This window comes from Lithobates pipiens, unplaced genomic scaffold (assembly GCF_037356315.1).
Source record: "Lithobates pipiens isolate NorthernLeopardFrog02 unplaced genomic scaffold, aLitPip1_a1.2 Scaffold_18, whole genome shotgun sequence".
In the NCBI taxonomy this organism is placed as follows: Eukaryota; Metazoa; Chordata; class Amphibia; order Anura; family Ranidae; genus Lithobates; species Lithobates pipiens.
The window spans coordinates 561,840,587-561,863,395 of record NW_027507758.1 but is presented as its reverse complement, the minus strand read 5'-3'; the positions used below and the strand labels follow the sequence as shown (position 1 = coordinate 561,863,395).

General features: G+C 45.7%; 3 non-coding genes and 2 pseudogenes across 3 annotated transcripts; all 5 read left to right on the top strand.

Annotated features, from left to right (window-relative positions):
- The first annotated feature begins 3,734 nt into the window (after positions 1-3,734).
- On the top strand, positions 3,735-3,921 carry LOC143990476 (U2 spliceosomal RNA). The gene has a single exon (XR_013277356.1). It is a non-coding gene; the product is annotated as a U2 spliceosomal RNA (small nuclear RNA).
- A 917-nt stretch (positions 3,922-4,838) lies between these two features.
- On the top strand, positions 4,839-4,920 carry LOC143990595 (U2 spliceosomal RNA; annotated as a pseudogene).
- A 1,047-nt stretch (positions 4,921-5,967) lies between these two features.
- LOC143990497 (U2 spliceosomal RNA) lies at positions 5,968-6,144 on the top strand (annotated as a pseudogene).
- Positions 6,145-12,285: 6,141 nt separating this feature from the next.
- Positions 12,286-12,479, top strand: LOC143990509 (U2 spliceosomal RNA). Its single transcript, XR_013277372.1, has one exon. It is a non-coding gene; the product is annotated as a U2 spliceosomal RNA (small nuclear RNA).
- Positions 12,480-19,010: 6,531 nt separating this feature from the next.
- On the top strand, positions 19,011-19,196 carry LOC143990487 (U2 spliceosomal RNA). Its single transcript, XR_013277363.1, has one exon. It is a non-coding gene; the product is annotated as a U2 spliceosomal RNA (small nuclear RNA).
- Positions 19,197-22,809: the final 3,613 nt, after the last annotated feature.

Here is a 22,809-nt window from a genome sequence, read left to right as displayed (position 1 = left end):
GATAGAGGAAGAGCACTTTTGGTTAAAGTTAATTTTGGTGGTTTTGTTTTTAAAATTGTAAATATATATGCGTCTACAAGTAAAAAAGAGCGAATTGAGCTTTTTGAAAAATTAAAATTTTTTTTAGGCGGCAGAGAGCCTCTTTTTGTCCTGGGGGACTTCAATTGTGTTTTGGGGGGGGGTGATAGGAGGGGTGGAAGGGGTGGTGGGGTTGGTGGGAGTGGGATTGGTGGGAGTGGGGTTGGTGGGAGTGGGGTTGGTGGGAGTGGGAATGGGGGGAGTGGGGTTGGTGGGGATGGTGTGGGTGGTGGGATGGATAAATCCGGAAAAATTCTGAAAGAATTATGTACAGATCTTGGTTTGGAGGATGTTGGAAAAGGTAAAGGTTTTACCTATTTTTGTGAAAGTCGCAACATTAGCTCACGTATTGATTTTTGTTTTCTTTCCAGGAGTCTTAAGCCTATATCTTATGGTGTTTATCGTGCACCTTTCACGGATCATGGCCGTATTGAATGTGTCGTAAGTATGAAGTCAGATGAAGTGCATGGGAAGGGAGTCTGGAAAATGAATGTGGAAATGTTAGAGGATGTGAGAGTAAGAGAAGAGTATGTGAAGATGTTTGAGAGATGGAAGAGGAAAAAATTAGATTTTGAGAATGTGATTGAATGGTGGGAGTGGGTGAAAGTAGAAACCAAAAGATTCTTTATAAGGAAAGGATGTGAGAGAGTGAAAGCAGAGCGAGAGGAGTATGAATGGTGGCAGAGAAGATTGACATATTTAGTAGAAATGAAAGAATGGGGTGAAAATGTGAGTAATGAAATTGTGGAAGCCAAGAAGAAAGTGAACAGTTTTATTGTTTCAAAAGGTAAAGCTATTCTTGCTCAGGCCAGGGCTGTTATAAAGGAAAATGATGAAAAATGTACAAAATTTTTCTTTAAAAAGGTTTTTGGGGGTAAGAGTGAATTATTGAGTGTTTTGGATGAAAGTGGATGTGAGGTAAGTGGGAATGTTAGAGTGTGTAAGGAGGTTCAAAAATTTTATGATGATCTATTCTCGGAAAAAAATAGAGATATAAAAGTGGAAACGGATGTGTTAGAACAAGTAGAGGTGGGGTTGGAAAAAATGGATAAAATTGGATTATGTGAGGATATTAATCTGAATGAGTTGGAGAATGGTTTGAAAGAAATGAATGGGGGTAAAACACCTGGTTTGGATGGTTTGCCTGTTGAGTATTACAAAACTTTTTGGGAGATGATTGGTGTGTATGTGCATGAGGTATGTGTTGCTGTGTTGGAGAGAGGAGTCTTACCTAAGTGTATGTCTGAAAGTTTGATTGTACTATTGTATAAGAAAGGAGAAAAAAGAGATCTAAAAAACTGGAGGCCGATTTCTCTACTTAACGTAGACTATAAGCTGATTGCCAAAGTTTTAGCAAATAGATTTCGTGGTGTGATTGATAAGATGGTTGGTGAGGAACAAGTATGTGCGGTACCGGGTAGATTGATTTCTGAAAGTTTGGTATGTTTGAGAGATGTGTTATGGGATTGTAAAGAGAGGAAGCAGAGGGCCGCTGTTTTAACAGTTGATTTCGAGAAAGCATATGATCGTGTGGCGCATGGTTTTATGTTTAAAGTTTTGGAAAGAATGGGTGTACCTGAAAGAATGATTGGTTGGGTGAAATGTTTGTATACTGATATTAAAAGTAAAATTCAAGTTAATGGATGGTTGACGGATGAAGTTGATGTTAAATCTGGAGTTAGGCAGGGGTGCCCTTTGTCCCCCGTGCTTTTTATATGTGTTATCGAACCGTTATTAAGAATGTTGATGAAAGAAAAAAGTGTGCGTGGTCTAATGGTGCCAGGAAGTGGGGGAAGAAGCTTGAAAGTAATAGGCTATATGGACGATGTGACTGTAATTTGTAAAGATGTGGCAAGTCTAAGAAGAGTGAGATTGCTGATTGATATTTTTTGTATGGGGAGTGGTTTCAAAATTAATATGGATAAGAGTGAATGTAAATTTTTTGGAGAATGGGGCGTGAATGTACAGAGTGTCTGGAAAGTATGTAGGGGGAGTATAAGAGTGTTGGGTGTGAAGTTTGAATGTGATTTGTATGGGAGAGAAAGTTGGGAGGATGTAGTAAATAGGATTCAGAATAAAATTAAATTTTGGTCACTAAGGACTTTATCTATGGAAGGAAAGATTTTGATTGTCAAGTCTGTTATTTTACCTATTTTGTTGTTTTTATACCAAGTTTTTCCAGCGCAGGACAGGATTATGAGGAGAGTGGTGAGAATTGTTTTTCAATTTTTTTGGTCTTCAAAAGCTGAGAAGCTAAAAAGAGAGAAGGTGATGAAGGGTAAGATGAATGGTGGGAAAGGTATGGTATGTGTGGAAAGATTCTTGTTTATTAAGTATGTTGGGATGTGTGTGAAAATTTGTAATAAAAATAATTTAGCTGGATGTATGTTAAGATATACTGGTGGGAGTGTGATGTGGAAGCATGGATGGTATGAGATGGATCTAAGAAAACCTGTAAGTTTTAAAGCCCCGTGGTACTATGTACGTATTGAGAGAGGTATAGAAAAATTTGGGTTGGTTGGAATAAAAAGAGAGTTGTGGTATGAAAGTAAAAAGGTGAGTAAGATTCTGGATGAGAAGGAAGAGATGGAAGGAATAGGAGGTCTGACTGTAGTGGAGAGTGAGAAAGTGTGGAAGAATGTGTGTATGAATGTTTTAGATAATAGACAAAAAGATTTAGCCTGGATGGGAGTACATGGATGTTTGCCTGTAAGAATGTTTCAGAGAAAGAGAGGTATGTCTGACACTGAAAAATGTCCGAGAGAGGAATGTAAGAGGGTAGAAAGTATTGTACATTTATTTTGGGAATGTAGTTTTGCAAGGAAGGTATGGAAAAGATTTGGAAAAATGATTGAAGGCATGACTGGTGTTAAAGAAATTACATATGAGATGGTTTTGTATGGGTTATGGAAGTTGGGGAAAAGGGAAGGAAGGGTATTATGGATTTTAATTAACTGTGTAAAAGAATGTTTATGGGATGCAAGAAATATTCTGGTATTTAAAAATGAAAGGTTGCTGGTTAAAGAATGTACGGCCATGATCCGTGGACGGTTATTCGAATATGGTTATATGGACCGCATAAAAATGGGCATTGAGGAGGCTGAAAGGACTTGGCACTTCAAGTCCTGGAGAGTATGGGCAGTATTCTAAAAAGCTAGACCTGACTCCTGTTTTTTCTAATTTGGAAAAATGTATCTGATATACCAGTACTTTTTGTGAGTTGATGAATATTTGCTTTAAACATTCTTGTGTTTTTCCACTAGATGGCGAAAGTCGCAACAGAAGTGTTTGTTTTTTTTTCAATTTAGGGAAAGAATAGTTGTTCTATGTATAGATGGATAGGGTCAGAAACGTGTTTTTTTTCTGTCTTTTTGTCTCCTTCAAAAAATAAAGAAGGAAAAGATGATGTATTATTTATTGTTTTTTCTCCATATGTTGTTTTTTGACATGTTTAAATCTCCTAAATGGATGTTCTAATTATATGTAAAGATTTTTAAGAGTTTTTTTTTGCCATATGTACTGGTTTTTTTTTCTCTTTTGATGTGAACCTTGTTCTTAATTTTTGTTGTTTTCTGGAAAATACACTACTGTAAATGTTTTATTTTTTGTGGAATATTGTAAAATTTTGTGAAAATGTAAGACTTTGTTTTTCTATGAAATTTTTTCAATAAAAGAATTAAAAAAAAAAAATCTGTTCTTATCAGTTTAATATCTGATACGTCCCCTATCTGGGGACCATATATTAAATGGATTTTTAGAACAGGGAGATGGAAGAAGAGCTTGCTCTGTCCACTCCACGCATCGACCTGGTATTGCAGTACCTCCAGGACCGGTGCACCCCTCTCTTATGCAGTTTCCAAAAACAGAATGAATTCAAACAGCAAATTCTCCTCCATCCTCTCTCCTCATCCTTTTGCTTGCTTGCTCACTCACTTGCAATGTTACTTTTGCTGATCACAAGCTGTCTGTCTGTATGTTGTTCATTTTTGCAATAAACTTGCGTTTAACCCCTGTGTGTACTGGTGTTTTTTGCTTCGTGTCAGTTCTTGGCCTTTCTTTCTCCCTTCCTCCTTCCTTGCTCGCTCAATATTTTTTTGCTCAGGAAGAAGCAGGTGAAGTGGCAGTAGTTGCAAGAAGCCAAACCTAGGAAGTCAGCAAGTAGACACATTTCGACAAGGCAGCTAGCTCGAGTATGAAAGAACTTTCTAGTCAAGGCCCAAGATGAGGCCTTTTTTTTTCCTAGCCATGTCCAGCCAGCCCAGCCATTGCAATAGGCCAGACTTTGCTCCATTCCTGTCCCTTCGTAAAAACAGCTTGCTGGAAAGCAGTCCCAGCCTGAGTATTCATTCGACAGCCTGTGTCTCCCTCTAGTGGGTCCCAGCCTTTTCAGCTTTCGTCCACGTGTCCCAGGAGGCGGTCTCATGCAAATGCTTTTCCCTGGTAGAGCAGCAACGAGAAGCAACTGGATGAGTGAAATTGTTGCTGCTGCCTTCCTGCTGGTCAATGCCAGGGTCAGCAGGTGCTTGCAAAGGTGTTGGGCAGGTGTTAGAAAATTGTGGATTGCTATCTAGGTCATCAGCAGGGGATTAGACGCCTTGGCCAGGCCAGGTGTGAAAAGTTGCTAATCAGCGTCTCCGCCCGGTCTAGACGTGGGGGAAGGGCAGACCGGGGGCCCAGGCCATCGGCAGCAACAGCAGCTCTCAGTGAGCTCTGGCTTGCGGGCTGGCCGCCGCTCGCTCGGAAAAGAGAATAATTGGGTTATCGCTTCTCGGCCTTTTGGCTAAGATCAAGTGTAGTATCTGTTCTTATCAGTTGCCAATAGGTGGCGCTAGTTTACCGTCCCTGCTCTACGGCGAGGTGGAGTAGGGGTGGCGGTTACTATGCAAAGCCTGTTGGTGTAAAGGTGACCCGGACTGGTTCGTAGCCGGTTCGGGAAGCCTCCTGATGAGGGCGGAGAACCACTGGTCGGCGCCAGGGGAGGGGACCCTGGCAGACCGGCTTGGATTGTGGCAGCTTTAGCCCCAGTCAGTTTTTCGGGAGGGAACGCTTAGCTCTTCTGTTCCAGCAGAGGGGCGGCCGGTACCTTTCGAATATAATTAGGTAGGAGTGACGGGAGTGAGGGTGGGACCTGATGGCAAAGGGTCTCACTAAGCTCGCTGATCTCCATGCCTTTCTGGCTGTGGTGGGGGCTGTCGTGGTCTGGGCTGGGCTGTCGGGGATGCTTTTGTTGGAAAGCCCATGGTGATGTGCCCCTGGAGTGGCAGTCCAGGGGTGCCTTCTTTCACTGTGCGTCTGCACTTTGATTTAGGCACCTAGGTCACGTCACCATTACACGCTTTTTTTACACCTGCCTCTAGGGCCCGGCCTTTTGGCTAGGACCAGAGGAATTTTTGATTCCTGGCCGGAGGGCCGGTCATTGTATTGCACAATGGCCACTTTTCACTCTCCTCTTCACTATCCCTTTCCTCACTTTTTTTGATTGTATGTCTTTGTTTTTGTCACTGTCACTGCACGTTTGATGAGTAGGGTGTCGGTCCTCGGACCAATCCTGAAAGTCTCTGGGAGAGCGGACATAGGCCTTATGGCTTGGTCCAATCTCCATGAGGGGGGGCCTACCTTCGGGGAAGCCCCCACAGTACCAAGTACCTAGGAGGTTCTGTTTCGGCAGTCCTCCCGGGGAAAGGAGGGATTCCGGTTTCGTCCGGGTCCCACATGTTGAGTCTGGTACCTCAGTCCCTGTCTGGAGCCTAACGCCCCGGGGGATCAGGGTATGGTCCTTCTTTTGGAGGACATCAGGCACCCGTCTGCACTTTTTAGTGTTTCACTCTTTATGTGTGTGCACTTTTTTTATGCACCGGGTGGAAGTTTTTTGGGTGTGTTTGCACGCCATGGGCTTTTTCAATAGAAAAAAAATCTGTTCTTATCAGTTTAATATCTGATACGTCCCCTATCTGGGGACCATATATTAAATGGATTTTTAGAACAGGGAGATGGAAGAAGAGCTTGCTCTGTCCACTCCACGCATCGACCTGGTATTGCAGTACCTCCAGGACCGGTGCACCCCTCTCTTATGCAGTTTCCAAAAACAGAATGAATTCAAACAGCAAATTCTCCTCCATCCTCTCTCCTCATCCTTTTGCTTGCTTGTTCACTCACTTGCAATGTTACTTTTGCTGATCACAAGCTGTCTGTCTGTATGTTGTTCATTTTTGCAATAAACTTGCGTTTAACCCCTGTGTGTACTGGTGTTTTTTGCTTCGTGTCAGTTCTTGGCCTTTCTTTCTCCCTTCCTCCTTCCTTGCTCGCTCAATATTTTTTTGCTCAGGAAGAAGCAGGTGAAGTGGCAGTAGTTGCAAGAAGCCAAACCTAGGAAGTCAGCAAGTAGACACATTTCGACAAGGCAGCTAGCTCGAGTATGAAAGAACTTTCTAGTCAAGGCCCAAGATGAGGCCTTTTTTTTTCCTAGCCATGTCCAGCCAGCCCAGCCATTGCAATAGGCCAGACTTTGCTCCATTCCTGTCCCTTCGTAAAAACAGCTTGCTGGAAAGCAGTCCCAGCCTGAGTATTCATTCGACAGCCTGTGTCTCCCTCTAGTGGGTCCCAGCCTTTTCAGCTTTCGTCCACGTGTCCCAGGAGGCGGTCTCATGCAAATGCTTTTCCCTGGTAGAGCAGCAACGAGAAGCAACTGGATGAGTGAAATTGTTGCTGCTGCCTTCCTGCTGGTCAATGCCAGGGTCAGCAGGTGCTTGCAAAGGTGTTGGGCAGGTGTTAGAAAATTGTGGATTGCTATCTAGGTCATCAGCAGGGGATTAGACGCCTTGGCCAGGCCAGGTGTGAAAAGTTGCTAATCAGCGTCTCCGCCCGGTCTAGACGTGGGGGAAGGGCAGACCGGGGGCCCAGGCCATCGGCAGCAACAGCAGCTCTCAGTGAGCTCTGGCTTGCGGGCTGGCCGCCGCTCGCTCGGAAAAGAGAATAATTGGGTTATCGCTTCTCGGCCTTTTGGCTGCGATCTTGTGTCGGAGTCAGAGGGTTTACGGAAGGCACCAGTCCTGCTCGGCCTGGGGGTGTTTCCTTGATTGGTGCACCCCCTGCTGCTATTGGGCAGGACGCTGCTGGAAGTTAACGAGAGGGCGATTGTGGGAAGCTATCCCACAGGGGCGGTAGGTCGGTGAGGGCGTTCCGGGACCCCCTTCGGGGGGTTCCCCTTTTTGTTGGAGTCCGGGACAGCTGGTGATTTACTGCACCTGAAGAACATGGCGAACCGAGGTTTGAGGGATTCGCTGCGCTTTACGGTTAAGCCGGAATTTAAGGATGAAGTTGGTCTAAGGACGATCGTTGTGGATATCTTGAAGGAGTTTCTGGATGTGCCGGTAAGGAATATAATGTGTCTGCAGGATTTTCCTCAGCAGCGTATTTATGATGTTACCTTTGTTTCTTCGGAGGTGTGTTGGAACGCTTATGAAGCTGCAAGGGGAGCAGCAGGTGAAGAGGTAATGGAAAAGGTTGAAGTAATGCCGCTATTTATGCAAGAGGAGAAACCCATCGTAGTTCACATGTATAACCCGTTTGCGGACGTTAATTTAGTGAGGGCTTTTTTGCAATCATACTGTGACACCTTAAAAGGAGGGGAGAAGGTGAAGAACAAATTTGGAATTTGGTCTGGAAAATACAAGTTTTTTGGCAAATTTAAGATGGATAGGACTTGCGTGGGTGGAGTGAAGAGACCCCCAGCGGTGTTTACAATTGGGGGTGAAAGGGGGTTTCTCTTCTACCCGGGCCAGCCAGTTTATTGTCGGAAGTGCAGTATGTACGGCCATGCGAGTAATGACTGTGATAAAAAGGCCAAGTGTAGATTTTGCAAGAGAGAGGGGCATTTTTCTAAAGACTGCAAAGAACAGAGACGGTGTGATATTTGTAAAGAGCCAGGACACTTGGCGAAGCAATGTGAACAGTATTTTGCCTCCAAGAGATGGGCAACTCTTGAGGAAAGAGCAGCTAAACGTCAGGCGGAAAGGGAGAAGCGGGGTGATTCCCAGCCGAGACCCAGGAGGGCGGAGAGACTCATTGATGAGGGCTTGGCTGGTCCCTCCACGGGTAAAATGGGTGGGGATGTGGCATCGGGCGAGCAAACTAGGATGGAGGAGGAAGCAGGTGGTGGTGAAGGTGATTCTGGAGGTGGTGGTGCTGGTGTCGGGGAGGGTGATGGAGCTGTGGCTAGTGCGGTACCGCAAGGACCAGCTGAAGAACTAACAGAAGAAGGGAATGTAACCTCAGAGATGGAAGGGATGATGCCTAGTCCGGGAATGTTGTCGGCCCTTATGAGTGGACTATCTTCTGTAGAGGAAGAAGATGGGGAGGAGAGTGAGGATGGAGAAGAAGAAGGGGATGATGGAATGGCTGATATGGATAGTGAGGCTAGTTTGCCGTGTGGTCAACCGCTGGTGGTCTCACCGGAAAGTCCTACTAGTGAGTCATCGCGGAAGAAGGCTCGGGTTGAGGGAGGGGCCGTGGAGGGGGGAGGTGCCCCGGTGGCCGATGAAGATGGGGATTCAGAAGAATCCGCCAGCTCTCCGTGTTCCAGGAGGAGACAGAAGATTCAAGCTGAAGCTCGAGATGCTAGTTTGGCTGAAGCTAGGATGGACTTTTAAAGTGTTCGTTATGGCTGGTATCTGGTGGTACTTTTTCCTTACAATGTCTCTGATTGTAGGTTCAGTCAATGTGAGGAGTATCTGTTCTGGGTGGAGGAGGGCAGCGGTGTTTGATGAACTAAATGGTATTAGAGCTGATCTGATATGTGTGCAGGAATGTGGCGTGGTAAGAATGATAGAAGATGATTGGAAGGGTGGGATGTCTTTATGGGCGTTGAGATGTGATTCACGATGTGAAGGGGTGGGAATTTTGGTCAAGAACTCTATGATAAAGTGTGTGTCCCATGAAGTCTTGGTGCCGGGGAGGATGCAAATGGCAGTTTTTGAGATGCATGGCAAGAAAGTGCGGGTGATAAACTGTTACGCCCCTGTGGAGAAGAATGAGAGATGCGCATTCTTAGATACCTTAAGGTTGCATTTGCCTGGAAGGATTCCCACAATTTTAGTAGGGGATTTTAACTGTGTTAGGAGGGGAGAGGAGAGACAAGGTACAGGGGAAGGTGGAGGGACAGATATATCTTCTAGGGCTCTGAACGAGTTAATAGAGGATTTTCATCTTGTAGATGTGGCTAAGGAAATTAAGAAAGAGAATGTGTCCTTCACATATTTCTCAGATAAAGGTACAGTACGATCCAGGATTGATTTTATTCTTTCCTCACCTTTTCTGGAGATATTGGATTATAGGGTGAGTCCAGTTACCTTTTCTGATCACATATTACTACGTGGAACGTTTGATTTAAAGACTGGGGTAGAGTTTGGGAAAGGGGTTTGGAAACTTAACGTGTCCTTGTTGGATGAAGAAGGGTTGGTGGAGGTGTTTGCACCCTTTTTTGAGAGTTTGGTGAGGAGGAAACCTGATTTTGGGGATTTACTGTTATGGTGGGATTGGGCTAAGGGGAGGATCGGTAGCTTTTTTAAGAGGTTGGGGAAGGAGAAGGCTGAGAGGAGGCGGGAGGAGGATGCAAGATTGCTTGATAGACTACATTTTCTTTATAGGTGCAAGAGGATGGGTGTGGAGGTGGGGGAGGAAATCAAAGCAGTACGGGATGCTAGGAATGCGAGATTAAAGGAGCGTGGAAAGGGGATTGTCTTCAGGTCCAAGGTTGAAGTAATGGAGGAAGATGAAAAATGTTCTAGGTTCTTTTTTAAAAAGTCCTATGGGGCGAGAAAGACCTTTCAAACTGTAATGGACGGTGAGGAAGAGGTGTCTGGTGGAAGGATGGAGGATGCGGTGAGATCCTTTTATGAAGAACTATATGGAGGAAGTGAGGATGTGTCGAAAGAAGAAATGGAAGACTACTGTGAGGTGGTGAAGGGGGATTTGTGTAGTGAAGATGCCGAAAGCTTACTCGGTTCAGTGACGGAATTGGAGGTGGAAGGGGTGTTGAAAGGGATGAAAAGTAATAAGACACCAGGCGGAGATGGGTTGCCCATTGAATTCTATTCCAAGTGCTGGTCGGTGATAAAGGAGCAGGTGTGTGAAGTGATCAAAGAGTGTGTGGTAAGGAAGAGAATTTCGGAATCAATGAGAGAGGGGGTCATCACGCTGATATATAAGAAAGGAGATTGTCGGGACATCAAGAATTGGAGGCCAATTACCTTATTAAACTGTGACTACAAGATTCTGGCGAAATTGCTGGCTAAGAGGATGCAGGGAATCATGAATCAAGTAATCGGAGAAGGACAAGTATGTGCAGTGCCTGGCAGAAGGATTGCGGATAATCTCATCCTGCTAAGGGACTTGACCGCGTATGCTCAGAGCAATAATATGTCCTTGGCAGTGGCAGGAATTGACCTGGAGAAGGCATATGACCGCGTATCACATCAGTATCTGTTTGTGGTATTGCGTCAGATGGGTTTTCCTGAAGAATTTGTGGAGCTGATTAAGTGCTTATATGAAGGAATGAGCAGCCGGATTTTGATTAATGGGAAACTATCTAAAGTCGTTCAAGTCAAGTCGGGGGTTAGACAGGGGTGTCCCCTTTCACCGACTGCTTTTATTTGCGTGATGGAGCCTTTATTGAGGCATGTGATACAAGATAAAGGTTTTAGGGGTCTGTTTTTACCGGGATGTGAGAACGAGAGGGTTAAGGTGATGTGTTATATGGACGACGTATCCTTCTTGTGTAGCTCAATGAGGGATCTTGCAAGAGTAGAACTTCATCTGAATATCTTCGGGGGAATGTCGGGGCTGCGCGTCAACTGGGGGAAAAGTAGTATCTGCGTATTAAGTGGAATGTGTGACGTGTCTAGAAGTCGGTTGAGGGAGGTGGAGGAAGTGGAAGTCCTTGGTGTGGTGTTCGAACGGAAGTCTGGAATCCAGAAGAATACCGAGAGAGTGGTAGAGAAGGTCAAGAGGAAGCTGGAGTTCTGGAAACTAAGACGATTAACGTTGCCCGGGAAAACTTTGATTGTGAAATCGGTCATCTTGCCATTGCTGGTCTATTCTGCAGTTATTTTCCCCCCAAATAAGCATTGGATACAGAAAATAAATAGACTTCTTTTTATGTTTTTTTGGGGATCCAAAATGGAGAAGGTAAAGAGAGAAATAGTGATGAAATCGGTAACTAACGGTGGTTTTAACTTTCCAAACGTGGAACGTTTCTTGGAAGTTCAATGGTGGCTAACGCATTTTAAAACCTTTTCAGGGGGGGGGAAGGCAGCTGCTTTGATGAGGTACCTGATCGGGTGGCCGTTGCTGAAGTGGGGGTGGTGTGTAAAGGACCTGAAGAGGCCCATGTCGTTGGTTCCATCAGTGCATTATTTAAGGATGAAGAAATTTTTTGAGGAGAACCGTTTGAATGAATTAGGTCAAGGAGCAATGGAAAAAAGAATTCTTAGGGGTTGGTTGAGGAGGAATGAGTTGATAACAAATATTTTTGGTCTGGGCCCTAGGAAGACGGAGCTATGTTGGAGAAATATGACAATCAGGGGTATAACCAATAGACAGAGGGAGGTAGTGTGGATGTCTTTAAATAACTGTTTACCAACAGCCGTTTTTCTAAAAGCAAGGGATTTGGTGAGGACGGAAATCTGTGCAAGGGAAGGCTGCGGAGGGCAAGAAAGTATAAGGCATATTTTCTGGGAGTGTGGTTTTGTTAAAGAGGTTTGGAGGTTGGTGGAGGGTTTTGTGAAGAGAGTGGTTGGGATTGATAAAATCACATATGAGTCCGGGGTGCTGGGGGTGGTGGAGGGTGAGAAAAAGGTCCAACGTAAACTGTTTATTTTTTCTGCAGTTTTCAGGGAGGTGATATGGGAGACGCGGTGTGCGTTGGTAAAGAAAAGAATGGTGCTGGAGCAGAAAGATTGTGTTAATTGGATGATGGCTAGAATGTTCTATATGTTGGAGGTAGAAAGGAGAAGTATGGGGGTGGAAGAAGCGGATGTGCTGTGGAATTTTAGGAGGTGGCGGGAAGAGGAAGGGTAAAAATAACTGTTATGTAAATATGGAATTTTACTTGTTTTTATTTTTGTAAGTATACGCTAGTATGATGTAAGGAACACGGCTCAGTTGATGGTTCGGTGAGAGTTTAAGTTTTGAGTCTGTGATTCAATCTGAGTAGCGTTTAGAAAAAAAAAAAAAAAAAAAAAAAAAAAAAATCTGTTCTTATCAGTTTAATATCTGATACGTCCCCTATCTGGGGACCATATATTAAATGGATTTTTAGAACAGGGAGATGGAAGAAGAGCTTGCTCTGTCCACTCCACGCATCGACCTGGTATTGCAGTACCTCCAGGACCGGTGCACCCCTCTCTTATGCAGTTTCCAAAAACAGAATGAATTCAAACAGCAAATTCTCCTCCATCCTCTCTCCTCATCCTTTTGCTTGCTTGCTCACTCACTTGCAATGTTACTTTTGCTGATCACAAGCTGTCTGTCTGTATGTTGTTCATTTTTGCAATAAACTTGCGTTTAACCCCTGTGTGTACTGGTGTTTTTTGCTTCGTGTCAGTTCTTGGCCTTTCTTTCTCCCTTCCTCCTTCCTTGCTCGCTCAATATTTTTTTGCTCAGGAAGAAGCAGGTGAAGTGGCAGTAGTTGCAAGAAGCCAAACCTAGGAAGTCAGCAAGTAGACACATTTCGACAAGGCAGCTAGCTCGAGTATGAAAGAACTTTCTAGTCAAGGCCCAAGATGAGGCCTTTTTTTTTCCTAGCCATGTCCAGCCAGCCCAGCCATTGCAATAGGCCAGACTTTGCTCCATTCCTGTCCCTTCGTAAAAACAGCTTGCTGGAAAGCAGTCCCAGCCTGAGTATTCATTCGACAGCCTGTGTCTCCCTCTAGTGGGTCCCAGCCTTTTCGGCTTTCGTCCACGTGTCCCAGGAGGCGGTCTCATGCAAATGCTTTTCCCTGGTAGAGCAGCAACGAGAAGCAACTGGATGAGTGCAATTGTTGCTTCTGGCTTGCTGCTGGTCAATGCCAGGGTCAGCAGGTGCTTGCAAAGGTGTTGGACAGGTGTTAGAAAATTGTGGATTGCTATCTAGGTCATCAGCAGGGGATTAGACGCCTTGGCCAGGCCAGGTGTGAAAAGTTGCTAATCAGCGTCTCCGCCCGGTCTAGACGTGGGGGAAGGGCAGACAGGGGGCTAGGCAGTCCATAAGCAGCAGCTCTCAGTGAGCTCTGGCTTGCGGGCTGGCCGCCGCTCGCTCGGAAAAGAGAATAATTGGGTTATCGCTTCTCGGCCTTTTGGCTAAGACCAAGTGCAGTTTTCTGTCTTGGTCTGTGCCATTAGGTAACGACCGGTGCCAGTCCCTCTCGGCCTTGGGGTGTTTCCTGCGGGTACACCCCATGCTGCTATTGGGGGGGACGCCACCGGGAGTGAACGAGTTGCGATCGCCTTTCCCTACCATTTTTATGTGGCGGTGGGATTGGTGGGCGTGAGTGATGGTGGGGCCACCTAGCGCACCCAACACTTTGAGGCTGGTCGTAACCGAGCCTAGGAGGAACGACGTCGGTCTGCATTTTGTCCAGAAACAGCTGATCGAGGACTTTTTTGGGATGCCGAGAGAAAGCATTTTTTGCATGCAGTGTTTCCCTACCACTGGGATGTATGACGTTACGTTCTGGAAAAAGGAGGACCTGCAAACATGTATGCTGCGGAAGAGCGAGAAGGAAGGAGACGAAATGCTGGAAGGGATCATGTTTTTGTGTAGCGAGACGAAAGTGCGGCTCCCCATCACTGTGCATATGTACAATCCATTTGTACAGGATGGGGAGATCGCTGCCTTTTTGTTCAGGTACTGCGAGTCAGTTTCAGCAGGCGTGAAACTGACAAATGTTCTCGGCACCTTTAATGGGCAGCGTAAATTTTGGGTAACATTTAGGCCTGATTCGGAAGGTATAGGGGGAATCCGACACCCCCCTCAGTCTTTCTCCATCGGGAGGAATCGCGGCTACCTTTGGTACCCTGGTCAGCCCCTCTTCTGCCGCCAGTGCTTCACCTTTGGGCACACCAAGGACCAGTGCGGGGCGGGTCTGACTTGCCGCAATTGTTTTAAACAGGGTCATGGAGCAGGCCAATGTCCGGAGAGCAAGAGCTGCCACATCTGCGGCAGTAGGACACACCTCGCCAGACAGTGCCCCAAGGTGTCCCGAACATCTGGGACCACTGCGGAGGTTGCACCAGAGAAAGCAGTGGAGGCGGCGGGGAAAAAGGTGTTGTCCTATGCGGATGTGGCCAGAGGGCCTGTACCAATCACCGCTGTGACCTCCGAGGGGCGGGCCGCAGAGCTACCTGAGGAAGTGGTGGTGCGGGCTGATGCCTGCCCACCTATGGAGGGTGAGCCAGGCCCCTCCCCTGTGGACACCGTAGAGGCCTCTCCTGTGCCAGAGGAGAGTGTCCCTGGGCACCTCATGGCCGAGGGGGAGGCGGAGGGCAGCGGTGAGGAGCAGGAGAAGGAGGAGGGGATGGAGGTAGGGCAGGCTTCCCTTAAGAGGAAGTTGGAAGTCCCTGAGTCTCCTTCTCCCTCCCAGGTTATAGGCTCTTACCCGGACTCTCCTGACCCTGGAACGCCTGGTCCATCTGAGGCGGCAGTCGACTCGGACTCCTCACTGGCTCCATCTTATGTGAGCACTGGCCAGGTCTCCGATCTGCAGGAGGTTATGGGGTACTGCAGGGTGCCAGAGGGGACGGTGGAGAGGACTAAGGGTAAAACGGGAGGCAGTCCCGGGGAGGGGGTGGGCTCTAAAAAGACTAGGTCCAGCAGTAGAGTCGGGAAAAAAGGAAAGAAGTCATGACAGAGATATGATCCCTTCCTAATTTTCTATGGACTTACGAGTGTCTTCCCTCAATTGCAGAAGTATTGGGACTGCTGGCAGGCGGGCAGCCATTTTTAAAATCTTGGCCGGATATGCTGCCGATGTTTTTTGCCTGCAAGACTGCAATTTGAGGGAAGAACCGCATTCCGCAAGGTGGCCCCTTGGTGATGCGGTGTGGTCGTTAGGTCGGTGTAGGAGTAGTGGTGTGTGTGTTTTGATTAAGAATAATAAGATTAGGATGTTAAGGAAGGTGGAGGTGGAGGTGGGACGGTGTTTGCTTGTGTTTTTGGAGTTTGGGGGTGTTGTTTTTAAGTTATTCTGTGTTTATGCACCTGTTGATAAGAAGGGGAGGTTGGAATTGTTGGATAAAATTAAGTTGTTTTTAGGGGGGAGGGATCCTATTATTGTGTTGGGTGATTTTAATTGTATTTTGCATAGTGGGGATAGGTGTGGTGGTGGAGGTGGTGGTGGGGATGTGGATAAGTCTGGGAAGGAGTTGGGGGAGGTGTTACGTTTGTTTGGGTTAAGGGATGTGGGGGAAGGTGGTGGGTTTTCTTATTTTAGTGACAAGGGGAGTGTACAGTCAAGAATTGATTTTTGTTTTATTTCTAAAAACTTACAGCCGGAATCGTTTTCCATACGGCGGGAGCCTTTCACGGACCATGGCCGGATCGAATGTGTTGTGAGTATGGGTTCGGAGGTAATGTATGGTAAAGGTGTATGGAAGTTGAATGTGGAGTTGTTGGAAGATGAGAGTGTTAAGAGTGAGTATGTTGTGTTGTTTGAGAAGTTTAAAAGGAGGAGGAATGATTTTTTGAGTGTAATTGAGTGGTGGGAATGGGTGAAAGTGCAGACTAAAAGGTTTTTTGTGAGGAAGGGTTGTGAGATTGCGAAAAAGGAGCGTGAGGCGTATGAATGGTGGTTGAAGAGGTTGGTGTATTTGGAAGAACTGAGGGAATGGGGGGAGAATGTGGGATGTGAGTTGGTGGAAGCGAGGGGGAAGTTGAGAGTGTTTATGGAGCGGAGGGGGAGAGAGATTATTTCTCAAGCAAGGATGGTGGTGAAAGAGAAGGATGAGAAGTGTACGCGGTTTTTCTTTAAAAAGGTGTATGGTGGGAAGGTGGAATTGTCGAGTGTGTTGGATGAGAATGGGCTGGTAGTGAATGGGAAAGGAAGGGTGGGAGAGGAAATTTGGAAGTTTTATTCCAAATTGTATGCAGAGAAGAAGAGGAATGAGAGGGTTGAAAAGGAAGTGTTGGAACAGGTTGAAATGTGTCTGGATGTGGAGGATAAGAGTATGCTAGGGGAAAAAGTGAGTAAGGGTGAGATTGATGAATGTCTTGGGAGTATGAAAAAGGGTAAGACGCCTGGATGTGATGGTTTGCCAGTTGAGTTTTATTGTACGTTTTGGGATGTGATTGGTGATTGTGTGTATGAGATGGTAATGAAGGTTTTGGAAGAGGGGAGGATGCCTGAATCAATGTTGAAAAGTGTGATTGTTTTAATTTATAAAAAGGGGGACAAGCATGATTTGAGGAATTGGAGGCCTATATCGTTGTTGAATGTTGATTATAAGATTGTGGCGAAAGTGTTGGCAAATAGGTTGCGTGCGGTGGTGGAGAAATTGGTGGGAGAAGAGCAAGTGTGTGCGGTGCCTGGGAGGTCTATTGCGGAAAGTTTGGTGTGCCTGAGGGATGTATTATGGTATTGTAAGGAGAGGAAGCAGGAGGTGGCGGTGTTGGCTGTGGATTTTGAGAAGGCGTATGATAGGGTGTCGCATGAGTTTATGTTTAACGTGTTGAGGAGGATGGGGATACCTGAGGTTTTGATTGGGTGGATCAAGGTTTTGTATAGGGGTATGGTGAGTCAAGTGTTGGTGAATGGGTGGATGACTTCCGATATTGGGATTGGGTCGGGAGTAAGACAGGGATGCCCGTTATCGCCTGTATTATTTGTTTGTGTGATTGAACCTTTGTTGAGGATGTTGGCAAAAGACAAGTGTGTGAGAGGGGTGGAGGTGCCAGGGAGTGGTGGTAGAGTTTTGAAAGTGATTGGGTATATGGATGATGTTACTGTAATTTGTAAGGATATGATGGGGTTGAAGAGAGTGAAACTTTTGATTGAGATTTTTTGTATGGCAAGTGGTTTCCGTGTGAATATGGGGAAAAGTGAGTGTAAGTTGTTTGGAATTTGGGGTGGGATTGAGCAATGTGGTTGGAAGTTTTGTGTTGGTGGTTTGAGGGTTTTAGGGGTTAAGTTTGATGCAGATTTGTATGGGAGAGAGAGTTGGCAGGATGTTTTGGCGAGAGTGAAGAAAAAAGTGGATTTCTGGTCTCTAAGGACTTTATCATTGGATGGGAAGGTGTTGGTTGTGAAAGCTGTTGTGATTCCGATTTTGTTATTTTTATATTATGTTTTTCCGGCTCCGGATAGAGTAATGAAGCAGATTGTGAGAGTGTGTTTTTCGTTTTTTTGGTCGTCAAAGATGGAGAAGTTGAAGAGGGAGAAAGTTATGAAAGGTGTTTTGAATGGTGGGAAGGGTATGGTGAATATTGAGAAGTTTTTGGTTATAAAGTATGTAAGTATGTGTGTGAGGTTAAGTGGGAAAGAGAATGTTGCGGGGTGTATGGCGAGATATGCATGTGGGAGTGTGTTGCGGAAGTATAAGTTGTATGATGTGGATCTGAGGAAGCCTGTATGTTTTGTTGCGCCTTGGTTTTATGTGAGGATTGATAGGTGTATGAGGAGGTATGTTTTGCAAGATGTGACGCGTGACGTGTGGTGTGAGAGTAAGAAGGTTATGCTGTTGTTGAAAGGAAGGGAGGAAGTGGAGGGGATAGGTGGTTTGAGAGTAGCTGAATGTAAAAAAGTCTGGAAGAACGTGTGCTGTAAGGGAGTGGATAATAGACAAAAGGATGTTGCATGGATGGGGGTGCATGGTTGTTTGCCTACAAGGGAGTTTCAGAGGAGAAGAAGATTTGTGGATAGCGAGGTGTGCCCGAGACCGGGGTGTGGAGGGATTGAGAGGGTGGTGCATGTGTTTTGGGAATGCCGCTATGCCAAGAAGGTGTGGTTTAGGATGGAGAAGATGGTTAAGGGTTTGACTGATGTTGATAGGGTGACGTATGAGATGGTGCTATATGGTTTGTGTAATTTAGGGAGGAATGAGGAGAGATTGTTGTGGATAGTGGTGAATTGTGTTAAGGAATGTTTGTGGGATGTGCGTAATATTTTGATTTTTAGGCAGGAGGTTGTTAAAGTGAGAGAATGTGTGGCCATGGTCCGATCGAAAATTTTTAATTATGCATATTATGATTTTAAGAAAATTGGTGAGGGTGATGCACGAAAGTTATGGAAATTGGGGGAATGGAAGCAATGGTGTATATAGTGTGTATTTTGGGTCTATGTTATTGATATTTTTGTTTTTTTTGATGATTAACCCTTTTTCTGTTTTTTCAGGGTGAGTGCAGGTGGTGATAAAGGGACAGCGTGGAGTAAGTGTTTAGGAGTGAGTATGTTTGTGTAGGGATAGGGTGGAGGGACAGTATATATTAGGGATAGTTTTGATGTTGTTTATCACGAAGGGTGGAAGTGGGTTATTTGTTATTTTTGTTATTATTGTATTTTCTTTGGAAATGATTATGTTACTTTTTTTGATGATGTGAAAAATTTTCTTATTACCTTATTATCGTTGTTATTTTGTATTTTTCTTGTAATTTTTCTTGTTATCTTTATGATTGTTATGAAATTGCTATTGTTTTTTTTGTATCTTATTATCTTTATGATTGTTACGGAAATTGCTATTGTTATTTTGTTGATATTATGAGTGTTTTGGTTTTTGTGGGTGGGGTTAGGGAGGTGGGTGGGTTTTTTTGGGAGGGACGTGGGTGGGTTATGTAAATATTGTAAAAATTTCTGTTTTTGTCTGAAAATGTATTTCTTATTGTCACATATGTTTTACAAATGTTATGTCATTTTATTTTTTGTACATATGTGTTTTGAGTTATGTTTTCTATGTATTTTATCTGTGAAACTTTTAAATAAAAGAATTAAAAAAAAAAATCTGTTCTTATCAGTTTAATATCTGATACGTCCCCTATCTGGGGACCATATATTAAATGGATTTTTAGAACAGGGAGATGGAAGAAGAGCTTGCTCTGTCCACTCCACGCATCGACCTGGTATTGCAGTACCTCCAGGACCGGTGCACCCCTCTCTTATGCAGTTTCCAAAAACAGAATGAATTCAAACAGCAAATTCTCCTCCATCCTCTCTCCTCATCCTTTTGCTTGCTTGCTCACTCACTTGCAATGTTACTTTTGCTGATCACAAGCTGTCTGTCTGTATGTTGTTCATTTTTGCAATAAACTTGCGTTTAACCCCTGTGTGTACTGGTGTTTTTTGCTTCGTGTCAGTTCTTGGCCTTTCTTTCTCCCTTCCTCCTTCCTTGCTCGCTCAATATTTTTTTGCTCAGGAAGAAGCAGGTGAAGTGGCAGTAGTTGCAAGAAGCCAAACCTAGGAAGTCAGCAAGTAGACACATTTCGACAAGGCAGCTAGCTCGAGTATGAAAGAACTTTCTAGTCAAGGCCCAAGATGAGGCCTTTTTTTTTCCTAGCCATGTCCAGCCAGCCCAGCCATTGCAATAGGCCAGACTTTGCTCCATTCCTGTCCCTTCGTAAAAACAGCTTGCTGGAAAGCAGTCCCAGCCTGAGTATTCATTCGACAGCCTGTGTCTCCCTCTAGTGGGTCCCAGCCTTTTCAGCTTTCGTCCACGTGTCCCAGGAGGCGGTCTCATGCAAATGCTTTTCCCTGGTAGAGCAGCAACGAGAAGCAACTGGATGAGTGAAATTGTTGCTGCTGCCTTCCTGCTGGTCAATGCCAGGGTCAGCAGGTGCTTGCAAAGGTGTTGGGCAGGTGTTAGAAAATTGTGGATTGCTATCTAGGTCATCAGCAGGGGATTAGACGCCTTGGCCAGGCCAGGTGTGAAAAGTTGCTAATCAGCGTCTCCGCCCGGTCTAGACGTGGGGGAAGGGCAGACCGGGGGCCCAGGCCATCGGCAGCAACAGCAGCTCTCAGTGAGCTCTGGCTTGCGGGCTGGCCGCCGCTCGCTCGGAAAAGAGAATAATTGGGTTATCGCTTCTCGGCCTTTTGGCTAAGATCAAGTGCAGTTTTACTGTGGGAGACTTAGCCGAGAGGTGCCCGGGGTACCCGACGGTCGGCCTTGGGGGGAGCGTCCCTTTTCGGAGGGCCCCCCCTTGCTGCTATTGGCCTTAGGCTTAGTCCCCGGGCAACGGGAAGCGATCGCCTTTCTGAAGGCGCAGGTCGGTTGGCGGAGCTGTGGGGGTCTCCCCCTTGTGGGGCCCCCCCATAGGTGGGCAGGCGGATCTGTGATTCTTCGGTCGAGATGGCGAGCCGCGGGTTGAAAGATTCGCTGCGTTTTCTGGTGATGCCAGGATTTAAAGAACAAGTTTCCTTGAAGACGGTCGTGGTGGATCTATTGACGGACACCTTTAACATACTGGTGAGAGATGTATTGTGTCTGCAGGATTTCCCTAGTCAGGGTATTTATGACATCACTTTTACGTCCACAGCAATTTGTTGGAATGTCTATGAAATGGCAGAGAAGAAGAAGGATGAAGGTTTTCTGAGGTTCATACAGGTAATTCCGCTCTTTATGGAAGAAGGAAAAATGATAATTGTGCACATGTACAATCCGTTCGCGGACCCTGCTTTGGTTAGGGCCTTCCTAGACAACTATTGTGGGGAATTAAGAGGAGGAGAGCCTATCTTGAATCGTTATAAGATCTGGTCGGGCAAGTATAGGTTTTTTGGTCGGTTTAAGCTAGACTCTAACTGTATTGGAGGAGTAAGGAGGCCTCCTCCTGTGTTTACAATTGGAGGGGAGAGGGGCTTTCTGTTTTACCAAGGGCAGCCTAAATATTGCCGAAGATGCCTGATGTATGGTCATACCAGTGATGAATGTGATAGAATGGAGAGATGTAGGTTGTGTCAACAAGATGGACATAAAGCTAAGGATTGCAAGGCTGGGAAGGTGTGTGACATTTGTAAAAAAGCAGGTCATTTGGCCAAACAATGTCCAGAATATGAGAGAGAAAGACAAAGACTTAACAAGACCAAAATGGGATGGGGGGAGAAGGGACAGAGGGGTAGGCAAGAAGGGGGGACTGAGCAAAAGGTTCCCGAGGAGGGGCGCCATGCCAGTGGAACCTCTGAGCCTGCTGCCAATGATGTTCCTCCCGATGATGCTGCAGGGGCAGGTGGTGGAGCGAGGGAGTCTGGTGGCGATGCTGCGGCTGCGGCGGATGCCACGGACTACGGCTCTACGACTCCTGGTATGGCAGAGGGTGTTGGAGGAGACCACGCGGGTGGATCTGATGAAGGCATAGCCTCCCCTCAAGAAAAAGAGGAAGAGGAGGAGAAGATGGAAACGGGTGAAGCGGCTGGAGGACTTCAGGATAGCTCAGTGTACAGTCCTATCATCGGGGACATTTCCTCTAGCGAGGAAGAAGAGGATCAGGAAGAAATGGAAGAAACCGATAGTGAGGAGAGTTTGGAATGTGGACAGCGTGTAAATTCTTCGGAGACTCAAGTGGCTGGCAAGCGGACTCGTGCCGAAAAAGGGGATGTAGAGAGTGGGGAGGAAGGTTCCCCGCATATTGCTCTATCTGGGGCCTCTGGAGAAGAGGTCGCCAGTTCATCGTGTCCGAGAAGGAAGCAGAAGATAAGACCAGAAGAGGTTGAGTCTCAGAGGGAACAATCATAATGATTATGATGGCTAAAGTTATTTTTTCTTTGTTGATGGCTCTTATAGTGGCCTCTCTAAACGTTAGGAGCCTAAAGACTGGGGTTAGAAGAGCAATGGTCATGGTTTTTCTCGGATCTGTGAAAGCAGACGTTATTTGTGTGCAAGAGTGTGGGGTGGAGGATCTGCACGGTATTACTAAATGGAAGAAGGGAGTGGCAGTGTGGTCACCATGTTATGAGTCAAGATCTGAAGGTGTGGGTGTGTTAATTAAAAATGATGATGTGAAAGTGTTATCTTATGAGGAGGTGGTGCCTGGGAGATGTTTGTCAGTGCTGTTGGAGTATGAGAATGAGAAACTGAGGGTGTTTCATTGCTATGCTCCAGCAGATAAAAAGGAGAGAAAGGAGTTTCTTGGTGTGTTGAAGCTACAATTGCCAGGAAGAATGAAAACGATTGTAGTAGGTGACTTTAACTGTGTAAGGATGGGTAAAGATAGGCATGGTTCAGGGGAGGGTGGTGGCACGGATGTAACATCTCGGTTATTGAATGAATTAATTGATGATTGTAGGTTGAAAGATGTGGCTGTTTTGGTGGAGGGGGAGAAAACATCTCATACTTTTTTTTCTGACAAAGGGACTGTATCATCACGGATCGACTTTTTATTTGTGTCAGAATTTATGGAGGTTGGAGGGTATGAAACGTTTCCGGTGCTGTTCTCTGACCATAGACTGCTCTGCTGCAGATTAGAGCTGGGAGAGGGAGTAGTTTTTGGGAATGGTCTGTGGAAATTGAATGTATCCATTTTGGAGGATGAGAGGGTGTGTGAAAGAGTGTATACTTACCTGGAAGAGTTGGTAGAGCAAAAGAGGGATTTTGCCAGTATCCTTAGGTGGTGGGATTGGGTGAAGAAGTCTTTGGCTGCATTCCTTCAGAAGATGTCCAGGATGAAAGCTAGGGAAAGAAAAGAGAAAGAGTCAGTTTTAATGAACAAGTTGTACTTTTTGTATAAATGTAAGAAGATGGGTATGAATGTGACGGAAGAGTTGGATGAAGTAAGAGAAC